Source organism: Ceratotherium simum, chromosome 17 (genome assembly GCF_057802395.1).
Source record: "Ceratotherium simum simum isolate JZ-2026a chromosome 17, ASM5780239v1, whole genome shotgun sequence".
Lineage (NCBI taxonomy): Eukaryota > Metazoa > Chordata > Mammalia > Perissodactyla > Rhinocerotidae > Ceratotherium > Ceratotherium simum.
The window spans coordinates 25,622,301-25,641,309 of record NC_141916.1 but is presented as its reverse complement, the minus strand read 5'-3'; the positions used below and the strand labels follow the sequence as shown (position 1 = coordinate 25,641,309).

General features: G+C 40.2%; 1 protein-coding gene and 1 pseudogene across 1 annotated transcript in view; one reads left to right on the top strand and one right to left on the bottom strand.

The window, feature by feature from the left end:
• PRICKLE1 (prickle planar cell polarity protein 1) overlaps nt 1-19,009 on the bottom strand; it is a 103,082-nt gene that overhangs the window by 63,870 nt on the left and 20,203 nt on the right. The gene's annotated exons all lie outside the window — the stretch shown is intronic.
• On the top strand, nt 668-2,269 carry LOC101399298 (aladin pseudogene; annotated as a pseudogene).

The following is a 19,009-nucleotide window of genomic DNA, read 5'->3' as shown; positions in this document are numbered from 1 at the left end:
TTTTAACCACAGTATTTTTTCCTCCTAGCCAAGATCCAACCAAGGTTCTACATTGCATTTGATCACTAGGTCTCTAGTCTTTTTAGTCTACAATAGTGTCCCCATTTTTTAAAAAATGATATGACTTTTTGAAGAGTCTTGTAGAAGGGCTGACATCATGCAGTTCATTGTTTCCTTGTGTTGTCTTTTGGCACATTCTGCTAGCCTCTCTATTTCCTGTAAACTGTGTAAGGCTTGATGAGATTCATGTTAGATGTTCTTGGAAAGAAGATTTCATTGGTGATGTTGTGTACTTCATATTGTTTCACATCAAGAAATATATCAGGTTACTCCACTATTACTGAATTTAGGAGTGATCACTTGGTTAAGTTGGTGAGCACCAGATTTCTCCATTATAGAAGTATTTTTTTTCTTTGCCAATGTTAGTGTATGTAATTTTTTGGTACTGTGTCGATATCCTATTACTCAACAATTTTTCAACTTTTGTAGCTAATTTTTATGTTATATTTGTAGTCTATCATGTTTCACCAATTGAAATCCTTTTGCAACCTTCATTATTTGGGCTGGGAATCTGGTGAGGCAAAATCTCCTCTACTCCCACCCCCAGTGTTACATTCATGCAGCTGAGTCCAGGTCCAGGGCTTTTTCATCCATGTGCCAAGTAAAGATGGGGGCCTTTTTACAATACGGTTTGTCCCAGGTGGCTACCCATATGCATTCGAATCCAGCTGGGGAACTAAGAGTCAGATGTCCTGGACAGCAAGAAGTGCTCCCTGAGTTGTTCCCTCCAGTGCCGCCTAGGGGTCAAGTCACCCTGTACCAGCACAATAATGAGCTGGTGATGGGTAATAGCTATGTGAGTCAGCCTCTCAACTTCCAGGGCCAGTGGACCAATCTTCCTGTACCAAACCTGACTAAGGATCCCCTGTAGACCCTTGGGATGCTGGACCATGGCACAAGAACTGCCTTCATCCATCACTGGGAGCAAGTATGGAAGAGATGCATCAACATTTGGCATGATATGGGCCTTTTGGGGTGCTGGGTGAAATTGCAAACTCAGAGGAGAAGGTGTTTGAGTGGGTGGAGAGGGGTCCCATGGGGCCTGGCACTCTGTCCATTGGCCTCCTCCCTCCCTGGGTCCCTGTTCCCCATCCATCTCTCAAGAGTGAAGATCTGATTGCTGAATTTGCCTAAGTCACAAATCAGTCCAGCACTACAGTCCCCTCCCTGAAGCACCTGCAGCAGTGAAATGTGGCGGCTCTGGCCTGGAAGCCCCTCGGTGCCTCTGTTCTGGCTGTGGCCTGGTCCATTCTCATCTGGACCCTGAACTCCACTTCTTAGCCTACCCAACCATCTTCTGGCTATGCCCAACTGCTCTCTCACCCTGAGTACACACCTGTCACCAGCTTGGCCTGGGCCCCTAGTTGGGGGCAGCTGCACCCAGGTTCACTTGTGGATGCTGCTATGTTGGTATGAGATGTCTAAACAGAGACCTGTGTCCCCCTTCCCTGGTTTCATGGAAGTGGGGTTAGCAACCTGCTCTGGTCCCTGGATGGCAGCAAAGTCACGGCTACCACTTCAGGTGTCTTTCCAGTCAGAGAGCCCCAGATGTGGCCTACTGTACCAGGGCGATGTCAGACTGGCTGCTGGAGCCCAGACAGAAACCAACTGCTGATCGCTGTATTGGAGGAATCACTGATTTACTCCTTGCCATTCCCAGAACGTTGTAAGGGGGGAAAGGGGTGCATTGGAGGTGCGAAGTCAGCAACAATTGTGGCAGAACTGTCAGAGATAACAATACACACAGCAGATGGAGAAGAAAGACTTGGGGGAGAGGCTCACTCCATGGTCTGGGACCCTGGTGGGGAGTGTCTGGCTGTGCTCATGAAAGGAAATCCACAGGTCCATTCATCCTCCTTTTTCCCAGCTGAAACAGCCCTGTGTTTGAACTACTTCCTTGTGGCATTATTCTGGGGGGCCAGGAGCCTAGGCCCAGCTCATCACTTTCCATCCTTCCTTCAACAAAGGGGCTCTGCTCAGTGTGTGCTGGTCCACAGGCCAAATTGCCCACATCCCTCTGTACTTTGTCAATGCCCAGTTTCCACATTTTAGCCCAGCGCTTGGCCAAACCCAAGAGTCCCCAGCTGGGGGCAGAGGCTCTATTCACAATCTGCTCCTCTTTACTGAGACATCCCCAACCTCTGGCCCTTGAGACTCTCTCCCAGGGCCACCACCTGTTTGGCCCAACTCCCTTCACTTCCACTTCTAATAATAAAAATTTTCCTTTTTTGTTTTCCACTCAAAAACAACAACAACAACAACAACAACAAAAGATGATGGGCCTTACCGTTTGCAGGACAGGAGAGTTCCATCAAGATAAAGACAGGATTCAATCTCTACCCACAGTTGTTCGGCCCCCAGAGTCAACCACTTTGAACTCTTGTAGTTATTTCCTCTGATACTTATCTCCATATTTCTAAATAACATGTAGAACTACTATACTTGCTTTTAAAATTTTAGTCATGATCTCTGACTTCCTGTTATAGTAGATATGGATTAGCTGCTTTTCCTATTTCTTGCTTTAGAGGAGAAGTGGGTATGAACCTAGGGCTACCACACTGAATTGTGACAGCAACTAGCACATAGTTAGCGGGCCTTAAAAATACTTGTTGAAGGTCATTGGATGAATGACACAGATATCCAGATGCATAAAGCAAGGCTGCATTGTGCAGTTCCTTATAACAAGTATGCACTGAGTAGAATATAGCAGAAATACATAATCTCCCCAAATCACATACATTAAATTGGTTATTTGTACCCTTTCAGTATGTTCTTGGACAACATTAAAATTCAACACATTAAAATATTTTTTATAGGAGAACTGTCATGAAACTAATTTGAATGACTCTAAAAGAATCTATGCAGCCAAAAGATTTTTTTTCAAGTAAATTCTCAATTGGCAGCAGAGAAAAAAAGAATTTAGATGTAAGAAAGTAATCTTTTCTAAACAATGATGAGCAAACATGCCTGAAAATATTTGGAAGACTCTCCTTGGAGTCATGTAGGCTCAGAATCCAGCCTTTTGCCTTGCAGAATTTCAAAGTTTGATGCCAAGCCAAAAGAAAAAACAAAGATGTATAAATTATGAATACTCTGAAAAGACTCCCACCTCATTAATATGTCTCAAAACACATTGCTTAAGGGAAAAGTTAATTAAATCACAGCACACATAAATTTGAAATGGACTGGTAATCAATCACAGACAACATTATGTTATATAGAGACAAAACGGGAGTAGTGGACATTAATAAAAGTTAAATGAAAACAGATTCATACAATGGAAGGAACTTTTCACCTGACTTGCTGCTGACTCTATCCAGCTTTCAGGATTTTTTGAGGCAAATTGATGAAAGAATTAAATATTCTTCTTTACTTGGAACCCTTTAAAGTGATGAATCTTCCATTTAGTACTTGAGAATTTTTTAAGCTGACTTCAGTGAGCATCAAATTTTCTAACAAGGCAATAAAACTCTTAAATTTCCTGGCTAAATTATGTAGTTTTGTGAATTTTCCAAGAACTCTACTTCTGTTCTGTCGTTGGGTCTTTCTCTTTCATTGTGTTTCAACTATTTTGCAAGAAGAGAAAAGGAAGAAAGAGAAATTGGAACCAGCCATTTTGATGACTTGTTAACAGTTCTGACAAAATATACCCTGAGTTTTTGGGTTTACTTTTTTTGTAATTAGCTGCAGTTCCCAAGTATTCATGTATTTTTACTAATAGGAGCAATCTGGAGCAGATTTGAAATTACTTTCTGTAGCTGAAATTATTTCTATCCCTGTAATGTTATTTCTCTTATATATCTAGCTTTTTTTTTTTGGTGAGAAAGATGTGCCCTAAGCTAACATCTGTGCCAATCTTCCTCTAATTTGTATGTGGGTCGCTGCCACAGCATGGCCGCTGACGAGTGGTGTAGGTCCACTCCCGGGAACCAAACCCAGGCCACTGAAGCAGAATGTGCTGAACTTAACCACTAGGCCACAAGGCCGGTCCCTCTAGCTTTTACAAACACAGAATCTTAGAATGGGAAGGCTCTTAGAGATCTCTGAGCTACCTCAAACTTCCACCTGAGGCATCCTCCTAGCAAGCACTAATAGGAGGAAGTGCTGTATGGTCCAAAGAGCAAGGGCGCGGGAACCAGACAGATTGAATCATCTGTAAATGAGGCTAAAGGTAGGTATGTAGAAGGTTCTTGGACAGATTAAGTAACGTAACAGATGCACCAGAGCCAGGAACACAATGCAATGGATAAAAGCCCAGGATCTGGAGTTGGAGCTGAACCCAGCCGGGCACATGTCCTAGCTTTGCCTCCTCACAGCTGTGTGTTTCTGGACAGGTTACTCATCTTCTCTAAGGCCCAGTTTCCCCATCTACAAAATGGAGAAAATAATACTCTTAATTCATGATGTTATTTTTAAAGACTGAACTGGAAAACATATGTGATACTCAAATAATATGAGCTATTATTATTAGGCCAAATCAGATTAAAAGCTGGGAAATGGATGAACCTACTTCCAAGGTTCTCAGATTAACAATATTATGTACCTAATAAAGGCAGCTATGTTTATAACCGACAATTTTAATTTATGAGAGGAAAATCAAGGTTAAACATTCACAGTGTAGGTAGTAGGAAAAAAAATATCCTATATCTCTAAATCCCCTAATATATTAACACAAAAGTATTTATTATGTGCTTCCTAAACATAAGCATAATATAGAAGACAAGAGGACATCAGGGCACTCCTCTGAGGAGAGTTCCACCTGGAGTAGAAGGCATCCATGCACACCAGAATAACTAACTGCAAAAGGCAGCATAAGCTAAGTGGCAAATAAGGGGTGCAAAATAATCGGTTCCAAGGAGTGAGGACTGGCTCACTTTCAGAGGGAGGCGGTGGAATTTGAGCTGGACCTTAAAGGTCAGTATTTGGATAGGAGGCGAGGAAGATGGAGGTCATTATTTCAGATGGAAAGAATGTGCTATCCTGTCCAACCCCCATCTCCAATTTCAAGTAATGATAAAGATGCAAACCTGAGTCTCAGAAGGGGCTGTGATTGGTGTAAGAAGAAGGCAGAGCACTTGTGTGGCTTCTAGCTTTCTAGATAAAGGTCACCTCTCCCCATAGGAAGCTAGAATAAAAGTATTAGGAGTAACATTAATTAACAATTTGTACCCATCCCAGCGTTCCTCATTTCCCAGGGTTCTCAGCACGTGTGGCATCAAGGGGAACACCTGAAGCTTGGTCAGGGTAAGAACATACATCGAACAAGCTACAGCAGGATCCACACCAAAGGGAGTTTCTGTACAAAATAACTAGTTTAAGGAACACAAGGGGGAGACAAAGATTAAAATATCTGTTGTTGTTAAGCTTATCTTGACATGGTTTCATGAGTCACATGCAGAGTTCTCAGGGTAGGGCCTATTGTGACTCAAAGCCATATGTGTCCTTTGTGCTCAGGGACCATGTAACACCCTCACCCTCCAATCCCACCGCATACTGACCACGTCCACTTGGATGACTCGAAGGCACCCTTTACTTTCTCCTTCCACAGTCCCTATCTCATAGAATGGGCCTGCCTCCTCCCAACAGTTGCTAAAAGTCACCATAGACTCTCTCTCTTCCCTAGATTTTGCAATTTAGACTGCAAACTTATCTCCCCAGTCTGGTCTCACCTCTTCTAATCTATCTATTCTCCAGACTGCTGCCACAAAGAGTATCACCTACAGGATAAAATCTTAACTCCTCTTGAACAAGGCATAAAAGGGCATCATTATTTGGCCCAGCCGACCAGTCTGACCTGAGCTTCCAACACTCTTCCCTTGAAATTTGCATTCCGGCAACATCTAATTACCTGAGAGGTCCCTGCACCTAGCCTGCTTTTGGGCCCCCCTACCTTGCACACACTCTTCCCTCCCCACCATGCTGAGAGCCTGGGAAACTTCTATTCATCCTTCTAGCCTTAGCTCAAGTACTATCTCTGCTCTGACTCTTGACACCTGCCCATGTGCTGAGATGCTCCCATCCTCATATCTCAGAGAACTGTGATTATTTACAATGTCTCTTTGCACCTGCTTTGTAAGCTCCTCGAAATCAGGAACAAAATCCTTTCTACTTCCAGACCTAGCATCTCGCACACAGTAGGCCACTCAGACAAAAACGTGTTGAGCAAATGACTAAGTTTTAAAATGAAGAGAGGAATCAATATTATCTGGTTAAAATCAACAAGTGTGAAGAAATCCGCTGCAAACACTAGTTTATTTTATTGGGAGGAGAGGTCGACTTGCATGGGGATATTCTCCATCAATTTATCTTTTCTTTGAAACTGCCGATGAAATAGTCTCACACATGTGGTACAACAGGGCAAAAAAAGACAAAGTAGCATTTGTTTAAAAGAAATAACCTCTATGGTACTACCTGAAATTTACAGAAGTTTTGAACTCTTTTCAGCTGATACTCAAATTTATTAGATTATTTTCAACGCCTTCTCCACTACCAAAACAGAGAAAAACACCACAAAAATTTAGAACCAGCCAGGCTACAGGGTTTAGCACTAACTTAGCTCTGAGAACTCTCAAAATTACTTTCAAAGCCCCTCTATAAAGTCGGAGAGATTATAAAATTGTCAAAAGAGTTTCTCTTCTTTGCATCCCTTGAAAAAAAGGGTGACACAGATTCATACCTGAAGTCATAGGACTTAACTCTGAAATACTCAAGTTTTGAGTATTCGGTTAATTGCAATCATTTACTTTCCTTGGGAATTAATAGAAACCATCTGCTTAATGATAAAGCTGAGCTCTGCAATTATTTGAGGAAAAATGTGCCGCAGTCAGCATAAAAGAGCCTTATTGAGGAAGCCTGCTAGACATATGTATTTTTTTTTATAATTAAAGCCAATCACATTCATTACTTTAAAAATGCTGTTGTGATCAGCTGCCTCTATTTTTTATTTATCAGCACCACCCTTGTTAATATGCACCTACGAAACTTTCAATTTTAAACTTACAGTAGGTTAAATAACTATAATTGTACAGATGGTTGTGATCACACATCAGAATGTTGAGGCGATCATGAGAAAAAAATAAAGATGGAGAAATAAATGTCTACCGCGAAGCACATCTCCACCTTCTGGGTCTCCTCCTGTGTGTAGCAGGGTTAGTTTCCTTTCCTAGCAAACAGGAAGATGGCTATGAGCACTCCAAACAAAATTCCTTTGAACTGGCCACCTCTCAGAGCTCCTAGTAATTCTAACTGCGGTTCTGCTAGCAGATGCGAAGGGCCCCAGAAAAACAGGCAACTTGTTACCCAGCAGTCTACAGAACGGGAAGAGCCAACGTCTTCTTTGAATGGCTGTAAATATTGATCCACCTGTAAAGAATAAGGGTGCCATCTCTGTATGGTGGCAAATAAATAAAGAAGGAGGAGAGCAGAGGAAAGAGAAAAACACACATTAGGCCAACAGCTTCGAGCTGGTGTCTTTTCTCTGCGTGTGGTCCAAGGGAGGAGGATGTTTATTTGGACATCCTCCCTTCTGAAAAGACTGCCTGCTTTTGGAAGGGTCCAAAGCTAGAGCCCAGTTAATTTCAGAGGCAGAGACCATAGTGTTTTTAACCAATGTAATGAAGGATTTTGAATTTTTAAAACCACTTGGGAAGAAGCAGCTGATCCATACCACCCCAGCCCACCAAAAACCCCAGTCTAGTTCTATAATGTTTAACTAGTCATCACTACGGTCCTTAACCTACAGAATGGCATGGGGATTAAGAAGATGGATTTTGTAAAGTATGGCAGATACCAATTGAAAGCTATTCAATAGCTCCATTAGCTATTCACTACCTGTATACATTCAAGAGTGTTACTTAATGTCATTATAGCTTATTTTCTATTTCTGTAAAATGGAGACAATAATAGTATCTACCACAAAGGGCTGTGAAAATCAAATAAGATAATGCATGAAAAGTACTTAGTCCAGGGCCTAGAACAGAGAAAGTGCCCCACAAATGAGTTATATTTGTTATTTTTTTTCTTATTATCCTTATGGCCAACCACATTGTAGGAAATAGTGGGAATGTCTCAGGAATCATCAAGATTCCTGAGGGACCACCACTGCCAGGGGCATCACTGCCAGGAAGAAGACATCCTTGCTCTTCTTTGGAAAAGGAATCGAGGGAGCAGGAAGTTAAAGGAGTTGGGCTCAGGTAGCTGTGAGCAGTAGTAGCAAGCCGCAGCTTTATCAGAAATGCATACAAAGAGCTTGTTTTAAAGTTGAGTCAACAGAACAGATTCTCTGGCAAACGGGAAGTGGGGTCTTAGAATATGAATATTTGGATGCTACCCTCAGGTTCTTTCTTTTTCCCCCAAATATGTCTACTGTATTAAGTTATTGAAAAACATAAGGGCTCTAGAATCAGAGGAGCTGGGTGTCTCCCCAGCTCCACCATTTCCCAGCTAGGTCACCTGGAGCAAGTTACTTAACCTCTCTCAGCTACAGTTTCCTCATCTGTAAAATACAGATAACATCAGGCCATCTGAACGTGATGGAGTGAAAGGTACCACAGTACAGCCGTTAAGAGAATGGGTTGTACAGTTGGACTATCTGGGTTCAAGCTTGGTTCTGCCACTTACCCAGGTGACCTGGGGCAAATCATTGACCGTCTGCCTCAGTTTCCTCCTTTGAAAAATAGGGATAATAAAAATACCCATCAAGCTGTGGTAAGCATTAAATAAGCTGATACTATAAAGGGTCTTAGAACTGAATTCATTTTGCTTATTATTGTGAAGATTAAAAGAGATAATGCATGTAAGCCTTGTATGTATTAAGTGCTTATTATACAGTACCTCTCATTCTTGTAAAGAAATTAGAAAACACAAATGAGCAAAAAAGGGAAAAAAGTAAAATAACTCATAATTTTTAAATGGAAATTTGTAGAATGAAGTAAAACACTATAAAAATGACCAAAATTGTAGTTGGAGAAAGACACTATTTCCCAGAAAACTGTGGAAATTTATTTCCCTAATTATCTTTTATAAAAGGAGTCTGGAATAGGATGCTAATATGTTCCAAAGGTGGGAGATTACTTCTCTATTTCCCTTTTAGACTAGTTAACAGCTCACAAGTTATTCAAAGGAGGAGCTAGAAACCAATAAGACAGCAAAAGCATCACACAAGGTGAGGCAAATTCCTACTAAAAAAGGGAAGTTTCAAGTTTAAAAAAGACTTTTAGCCAAACGCAAGAGAATAAAGGGAATGAATATGTTAACGCCAACACATCCAAATTCTATTCATCGTGGAGATTTTAAAACATAGAACTTTCCTCCTAAAATCTAGATTCTTGTTCCCTTCATCAACTCTTTCCCTAGAGCACTTGGCAATAATAGGTGTTAATATAAAAATTCCTCTAGTTTGAATAAAATAGAATGGATCTACAATTTTTTTTCTTACACAGAGTACCTTACTAGGTAGTGCAATACCGACACTTAGATGGGATGGTCCATTTAAAAGTATCGCTTTGGGTGGGTAGCTTTAAAAAGAAATCTTAAACTCTTTTAGAATACACAAATTCTGTTAGAAGATAGAGGAAAACAGAATAAACTTAGCCCAAATTTTTTTTGGATTTAAGTAGTATCACTGTGTTTAAATACGTGGAAAATGATAATCTTTATGTGGGAGTATAAAATCAGTTCAGCAATGTTTCTTTTCTGTGCTTTTCTTACCCCCACCTCTAAAATTTAAGATCTTTCACAACATATGTTTACTTGAGTACTACATACACATAATTAATTTTTTAAATAGAAAAGTACAAAAATAATTATTTCCAATGTTTCGTCATGTTTCAAATGACACAAGAGTTCAGGGTTGAAATTTTTCTCATTACAGTTTTTTATGGTTTAACACAGTTTTAAAATATAATAAATGTATATTTGTAAGTTATAATACATTCTAAATATTACAACAATAAGAAATAAAGGTTATTGGGCCGGCCCCGTGGCTTAGCGGTTAAGTGTGCGCGCTCCGCTACCGGCGGCCCGGGTTCAGATCCCGGGCGCGCACCGACGCACCGCCTCTCCGGCCATGCTGAGGCCGTGTCCCACATACAGCAACTAGAAGGATGTGCAACTATGACATACAACTATCTACCAGGGCTTTAGGGGAAAAATAAATAAAATAAAATTAAAAAAAAAAAAAAGAAAGAAAGTTTACTTATTAAAGAATAGCTTTTTAAAATCTTCCCTCTAAAATCTTTCTAGAATGCCCATTATTTCTATATGGCATTTTTTTTTTATATGCTACTTGGTTACTCAGAATTAGCAATAACTTCACTCCTATTCCCAGTGCACATAAACCTTCCATTATTCTAAGAGGTCCAGAGAGTAAAAAGAATTACACCTTTCAATATTTAATCACCAAATTTGATTTTCTTTACAAATAGCCTGAAGGCAGGTCTGTAATATTATGTATCTCTTAATTCCACTTTGAAGGTAAGCAAACATTTACCACCCCACTCAGTTCCTGAACACAATCCATATTCTTTTCTGTGACTCAGGCATAAAGCCCTATTGATTATGTCAAGTGGCCACTTACAAGGGTGCCTTAAGCAATTGCTTGTTGAATTCACTGAATGAGGTTCTCTGGCCTTGGCAGAGGCAAAAAGCTACAGGCAGACTTCATACCACCCCCCCCCCACCCCCCCCAGCTTAAAAGGTTTCGGTGGCTTCCCAGGGCTGAAGATGAAGCCCTAAACTGGGAGACCTGTATCTCATGACATGCTTGTCTTTGCCTTCTAATAACCACCAACACCCCAGCCACAACAGTAATAACTGATACCTATATAGGGCCTAAGCACTATGTTTAAAGCCATTAATTTAATCCTTACAACAACTCTTTAAGGGAGGGACCATTATTACCTTCACTTTACAGAAGCGGTTAAACAACCTGCCTGGATCAGCCAGTAAGTGTTGTAGCCAGGATTCAGACACACACAGTCTGGCTCCAGGTCTGTGCTGTTGCATCTTGACCCTTCTTCAGAGACAGGGTCTGGCACAAAGTAGGGCCTTAATAAGTCTTTATTAAACGACTGAACAAATGAGTTCTACAATTAGTCAAGTCTGTACAGTCAATCGTGACTTAATTTTCTGCTATACATAAGTGCATTATGGGCTTCAAAGAAGGGTTCAAATGGATAATGCAGAAATTTGCTCAACAAATATTTCTGAGCACCTACAAGGTGCTGGGCACCCAGGTTGGAGGAGATACTGCCCTGCCTTCAAAGAGGTTACAGCTCAGTGTAGGACACACACTGAGAACAGGCCATTCATTTCTACCAGAGTGGTGACTGGGTGCTACTGGGTCCCAGGAAACCTTGTTCTAGCTACATCAAGCTAAGCTTTGGGGAGGGTTCAAGACAATGGTTAAATTCTTTTTAAATAAAGGCAGTTTAGTCAACACATCTGCATTCTGCTTTAACCTTTTGTGGACTGGGCTGGGAACAGTCTCAACTGAGGAACAATGCAATAAGTGTTTGTTAAATGGATGAAGGGAGGGACAAATGAAGGAAGCAAGGGAATTGTAACTGGTCACACCGTTTGTCTGGGAAGATGCATTGCAAATTCTAAATAACTTGCAAGCTCAGTAGTTCAGGTCTCTTTGTACATTAGAGCAGATCAGCTCTAGTTCGCAAACTCCCGACCATGTGCTTCCCTTAAAATTGGGGGGCAGATCAATAATGGAACTCCAGATTTTATATCACCTATTCACACACCATCCTCTCTTTCTCTCTGCAAATGGTCTACTTGTAAAGACGTCCATGTTTGTCTGTTTAAAAGTTGCTTTAGGAGCTGGAAGGGCTGGATCCATCCTTATGTTATCTGTCATGCACAATTCACGGAACACTTGAGTTATTACAACTCAGAGGTTTCTGTGGGAGGCATCTTGTTTTTTATAAAACTGGCAAATCAAAATGTTAGGTTTCAAGACTGTTTTACGTAACCATGCAAACTTTTCCTATCTATATAAAAAAAGCTCTTCAAACACGGTAAGATACTCATTCCAAAAGCATCACAATTTTTTCAATCAAAAAGTGAACAGCTTTGACATTTTAAAATAAGTAACTGTCACTTTCACAATTTGATTAGACTATTCTAATAGCAGGCTGGAGTCATTAAAATTGGCTTTTAGAGAGATACTTTACATGCTTAGTAATTGACACATTGTAGTGATGACAGCCTCCGAATCAGCCTTCCAAGTAAGACAGTATCTCTGAGGATTGGATAAAGGCATGTCCCACAGAAGCCACCCGGTTGAAATGTGTCTCAGTATTGTTTAATCATACAAATTCTACATCTTCAGAATGATGCTATTTTGCATGAATAAAATGTAATATTTATACCTTAGATTTGTGCATACATATTATCTAAGAAATGTAACAGATATTCTGTGACATATTTCTGCCACCTTAATTCAAAAGTAACACACAAAAGAGCATTTTATAATTCTTCTCTTTGTCCATTATTACCATTAAGGGTGAAAAAGAGAGGGAACAACCAATAATTTGTTAATGGTTTAGTACAGAAATGCCAGGTTAATTAAAACAAAAAAAGCACAATGTTTCCTAAGATTTACTACCATTTTATTGAAGGGCAAACTTTCTTTAAAATTCCAGATGTGAAATCGCCTTAGGAAAATTCCGATGCTGTTGTAGAAAATGCAGGGAAGGTCTCCGACAGGACACTGCTTGTCTGGGTCCAGCCGGCTCTACCCTGGGCCAGCAGATGTCAGCCAGGAGTGGGCGCTGGACCACAAGCTCGCGGTGACTAGCACTGCTGTTGCCTTTGGGCCACTAAGCTACAAAGAAACACTCTGTTTTAAAAGTCTTCTTACAGAAAGCAATAAAGTGTTATTCCTTGGCTTTTATGACTTTACTTTCTTTTAAAGAACTTCATTTTCCCATAGAGGAGTCAGAGCTGATATATATGGCGGATACGGTGCAAACCGCAGTCAAGGGAAGCTTTACTGAGAAGGCAGAAGACATTGTTGGAAGTGCAAGTATACTGAATTAGTTAATTTTCCTAGTCAAATAGCTAGCAAAAAGGTATGAAATTAAAAAAAAAAAAAACTGACATTTAACCAGGTGTACTAATTGCATGATTGATTGTATACATTTTTCATTTGTGAGAAGTTCTAGCTTTTAGGCTGCAGTGTAGAGGGTAAATTTCTGTAGAAAATTAAGTAATTGGGAGAAGTAAGGAGTTTGAAAAAGGAGCATTTCTACTTCCAAAAAGAAAATCAAAGTGATAATGAGTTCAGGCCTCTGTGAAGTGCTAGACACGCATCAGAACTCTTACAAAGAAATCACTTTTTCTTCCTTGTCATTGCCATCATATCTCATTTCAAACTGTGTCCTGGTGGCTTTTAGAAAATAACGTTAACCTATATAATCCATTTGAGCTGTCAAAGGTCTTATATTCAGAAGAGTTATTTTGATGTCAAGATGCTTTAATGCACATTCCTAATTAAAACGTACCAAAATAGGGGCCGGCCCCTTGGCTTAGCGGTTGAGTGTGCGCACTCCGCTACTGGCGGCCCGGGGTTCGGATCCCAGACGCGCACCGACGCACGGCATCTCCGGCCATGCGGAGGCAGCGTCCCACATACAGCAACTAGAAGGATGTGCAACTATGACATACAACTATCTACTGGGGCTTTGGGGAGAAAAAGGGGGGAAAAAAAAGGAGGAGGATTGGCAATAGATGTTAGCTCAGGGCCCATCTTCCTCAACAAAAAGAGGAGGATTGGCATGGATGTTGGCTCGGGGCTGATCTTCCTCACAAAAAAAAAAAAAAAAAAGTACCAAAATAAAATCTACTTAAGACTTTCCATGTGAAGGGAAACATCCTAGTCTCCTTCCTTAGATATAGGCAACGGACCTGCCCTTGGCTTTGCTATTGATTCTCCCTGATCTGATTGACCATAATTAAACAGGTCTTTATCAAGTTTGCACAGCAGGGGAAGCTACATTCCAGGTGTGAAATTTAGAGTCTATGCTGAAGAGTTTTATACAATACACAAATTTCATGCAAGTAAGACAGTTTTATCCATGCTCCCTAAATATTACTTCACAAAATTAATGTGCTAACCGATAGTTTTATATAGACCAGAAAAGAAAGAAACAGAAACAAGTTCTTCAAACTTAAGGTAGAGAATTAAATTTTTAGATACCACAGATAAAACGGGAACTCTTTCAACATTTAGATAGTCTTAGTCTTTGAACTCAGTATTCAAACTTATTTAGACCATTTCTATTGTCTGGGACCATCTGTTAGATAGCGTGGAAACAATGTCAGAAACAGAGAGTGAGAGAGAGAACATGGGATCCAATTTCGCATTAAAGGCAAGCATTTATTATTTCTATATTTTATTCTGGACTAGAGAGTTATTTAGTTATGCCTGTACTTTGCCATGGCTGAAGCCAGTGTCCCCAACCCCGGAGAGTCCTCTCACACATGGCCACCACTGTTCACAAGGAAGGTTAGGCAAGAAGGGATGTGCATCTGATTCTGCAAAAAATATCCCTTAATCTTGGCAGGTCAAAAGAGCCATCTTCATGCAAAAAACACATGCACTATTGGCAGTTCTGATAACTGGTAATAATATTGCTAACTTGTGTTAATAATATAAAAAATATTAATAGAGTCCTATCCCCCAAAAGAACAGAAATGTCTTACAGGATTTGTGATGCCTGAAATACTATAAATCTCTGAAGACAGGTTATATCCTTCCCTCCTCCCTGAGGCATTTGTCACACTGCCAGACAAGATTAGAATGGGATAAGCCTCAGAAACTTTTTGAAGATATTAGAAAGATCATGTTAGGGAAGTGGCTTAGGGGTCATACTTTATCAAACCAACATCCTTCAAATGCTGACCACTAATAATAAACTGTCATCTGCTATAGCAAGATGGTGGGTACTGAGTCAACAATGGGACTATATATTTAGTAATAACCTTTATTCTGTTTTCCTTTTGTGTGTGTTTGTGAAGGAAAGATCCATTAAAAAAATAACACCACAGTAGAAAAGTCGCAAGCAGACAAAGGCATTTTTCAGTAAGAAAGCCCATTCTAACCACTCCCAGTCACTTCTCTGACCTCCTTTGTTCTACTAAACTTCCCTGTTACTCCACCCAAGTTCTCCTCCTGAATACTATTTTTTTTTACACCATTGAACTTACAGATTTTATAACGCTCAGTCATAGAATAGCTTACTGATGGCATCTATCTTCTGTGGATATGTTTTCAGAGGCATTATTTACAGTAGAAAGCGAACTCCATTCTGTCCAAGAATTAATGAACTAATTTGGTTTAAATGTAAAGGTCATATTTTTAGAGGCCCCAAAGAGTTTCAATTGCAGGCTAATACATATGTGACAAATCCTCACTAGAGACTTTATCAGAGTGTAAAATGAAATTTATCTTATTTTCTATTTTACATGTCCGTTTTTAATGATAGTGACTCAATGCTTATGTATAGTAACTATGAAAAGTCATCTCTTAAGCATGGCCAAGATATATTGCTAATTCAAAATTACTCTGGGAATTTGTCACAGTCACTGAACCACCATCTGCTCCAAGACAAATAGGTGAAAATGTAATGTCTCACCCATTTTCAAATCAATCAAAGGCAGAGATATCTTATCTCATTTATTGTATTAGAAAATTAGAGTATATATGCTAACATGGTAATATTACAAAGGGAAAGATTAGGAGGGGGACAGAAACCTCACTAGAGATTGTGTAAAAGACAGAGAAATTCAATTTGAGGATGTAAAAGATATTGATAACATTTTTAAAAAGGCAGACTCAAAGTATATGATTTACATATTAGAGCTAAAGGAAGTGAAGAAAAGTTGCTAGTGTACTTGAAATTAGCTGATAAAGTACTAACAACAGTGAGTTCTGAAATAAGGCACCTCTGCAAGATATCTTAAAAATAAATAAGAAACGAAAAAATTAGGACTAGCAATGAAAGAAATGAGAAATGAAGAAATGAATGAATAAATGTAAGAAAAACCGAAGATCTAAGGATTCAATAGCAAATAGACAAGAAAGAACCAAAGCAAGACAGAGACCCGCAGGCAGATGCAGAAAGATAAACTTGAACTCTCAACTTCATAATGTAGAGAAGAGATGTGAACATCCTCCTTACACAAAGAGCAGCTTCAGTACCCTAAATCACAGAAGGAAAAGAGAAAAAATAAATTATATGAATTATATAAAGGTGGAAGAAACTTTACTACAAAGACAGTTGATGCAGATTACTGCTCAGAAACACTGGATCACCAAAGACACAGCTTGCATTCAAATTTTTAGCAGATTTAATTAAAAATTTTAAATTGCGATCGGGACAATTGCATGGCTCTGGAGGATAGAGAGGGAAGTTACTGCCAAAACAGAAACTTACCTGTGGCAAGCCAACGTCAAGCAGGGTGAGTAAGAATACTGACCGCTTTTTTCTCAAACTACGTAAGTATTGGAATTTTTAAAAAGCCCAATACTTTTTTTTTTTGCATTTCCTTGCAAGACTTAATTACAGACAAACAAAAAATCCTGATCTTGTTTGATAATTAAATAGAATATAGATAGAGAAAACATATAATTTATTATGCAAACCACGACACTTTTAGAGTGCAATTAATAATTTCGTTGGGACAACAGGCATAAACCAGGATGTACAGTCACCCTAAATATGGAGCAATTTCTAATGTGAAAGAACATCAAGAAAACTGGACTCATCACGCCCCCCTTCTCCCACTATGAAAAATGTCCCTTTCCAAAACACTACTGAAATCTTTCTTGAGGTCATATTTTAAAATCTAGGAATACCAACATTTCCCAAACTTCACTGAAGTATTCAAAGAAACATCCTTGGAAGGGTAGTTGTAAGAGGATTTAATTTCTTTTTTTTTTTTTTTGGGTCAACTTCAGAATTATTTGGATTCCAGAGTCCTAGTGGAATGTAAACAAAAGCAAAAGGATACATTTACTGTAATGTATCCAGACGTGTAGGGCTCCATGTCACTCGTAACGAAGAACAATAATCCTATTATTGCAAAAGGGATTAACTTGATTTAATTTACATTTATTTAAATACATCTTATTTGGGGCAAGAACACTAGCAGTAGGCAACTGAAAGTAAACAAAAAACCCCTAAAAAGAGTTAACACAGATATTCACTTATTTAAAAATATGATTCATAACTGAGTCAGTACAGTCAAGGACAAATACAAATATTAATATCTTAATTGGGCTTCCCAGATTCACTGAACTCTGAGTTGCCAGTAGATATCACCAGACTTCTGGGAACAGCAGCTCTCTCCATGCTGAGAGAACATTCGGCCAGCACAGCAAGACTGTGGGTGACGGCTGAGGAGGGCCATTAGCTCTGAAAGTTTTAAAACAGGATGTTCTTCTAAACTCTCGTCAGCCAGGCAATTTGGAGAGATACGGGAGAGCAGTGGGTAGAAGGAAAGGCCTGGGGTCACCTTAGGAACCAAGAGACTTCAGAAAGTACTTCTATCCAGAAGGCAGTGCGTTTTGGGGGAAGGAGGAGTAGAGGAGGGACATGAAGCAACTGTCCCACCTCAACCTCCTCCCCCATCCCAAAGTGGTGCTTTTTCCAAGGCCATAACCACCAGGATGAACTGCCGTTAAAGAAGGCAGCATGGAATATACGATGGGATGCTTGGTGGACACAGGGACAGGGAAGAGGAAAGCAGAGAGCCTTTTTTATGGGCTCACGCCCCCAACAACCAAAGCAGCAAATCCTCCTGGGTGGCAGAGCCTGGCCCAGCCTGGTCTTCTCCATTCGTTGTATTTGTTTGCACCAGCTTTTCTTTGCTAATTGCTTTTCACCCATAACCAGCTTCCCTAGCTTCATTTTTTTTTTCTTTTTAAGCTAGCGCTGACCTCAGGATCCCAGAGGCTGGGGAGGGGAGGGTGCTGGAGAAGGACTGGGCTGAAGGAACCGACGAAGAACTACAACTGCCCTCTGAGGAGCTGTGTTGAAGTCTGGCTTTGAAGTCTGATTCTGTGACTACTATATTCACCCAAAATGGGCCAGAATAAGGGACTAGGGATGGGGGGAGGGGGCATAAAAATGTGGCTCTACCCTGCAAGGAGACAAGTGAAGCAAGATATGGGGGACACTCTACTCTAGCCTGTGTTGCTAGAGGTTCAAGGCAAGGGAGAGACTAGAGGGAGATGGTGACGTGCTGGGAGAGCTGGGGCCGTGGAGGGCTCAGAGGGGAAGTACACAGTCAGATTTTCATTTTAGATAGATCACTCTGCAGTGTGAAGGCGGAAAGATGGTCAATCCAAGTGATCTGTTGTGTACTAAGAATGCTCCTGACAGACCCAATCAATTGATGAACAAATATATATTGAATACATATTCTGTGCCAGGCATTCTACTAAATGGCAGAATAGAGTCTTCAATAATCTCTAATATCCCCCAAAAGTCTACAGTGACCCCTTTTTTTTTTAATAATTTTTTTATTTATTTTTTCCCCCCAAAGCCCCAGCAGATAGTTGTGTGTCACAGCTGCACATCCCTCCAGCTGCTGTATGTGGGACGCGGCCTCAGCATGGCCGGAGAAGCGGTGCGTCGGTGCGCGCCGGGGATGGAACCCGGGCCGCCAGCAGCGGAGCGCACGCACTCAACCGCTAAGCCATGGGGCCAGGCCGTGACCCCTTCTGAATGGAACTGCACTTTGCGAGCTTTCTTTATAAAAGCTACTAGAGTACAGTCTGGTATAGAAATTTTCAGTCTTGCCAGATTGTTTCTGGGTGTTTCCCAAATGGAAATAAACTTTTGGTGTATCGTTGCTGTTAATTTAAAAAAATACTTCAATTATTAATTTTTTAATGTTACTTTTCTCCACCATATAATGGAACATTAATTCC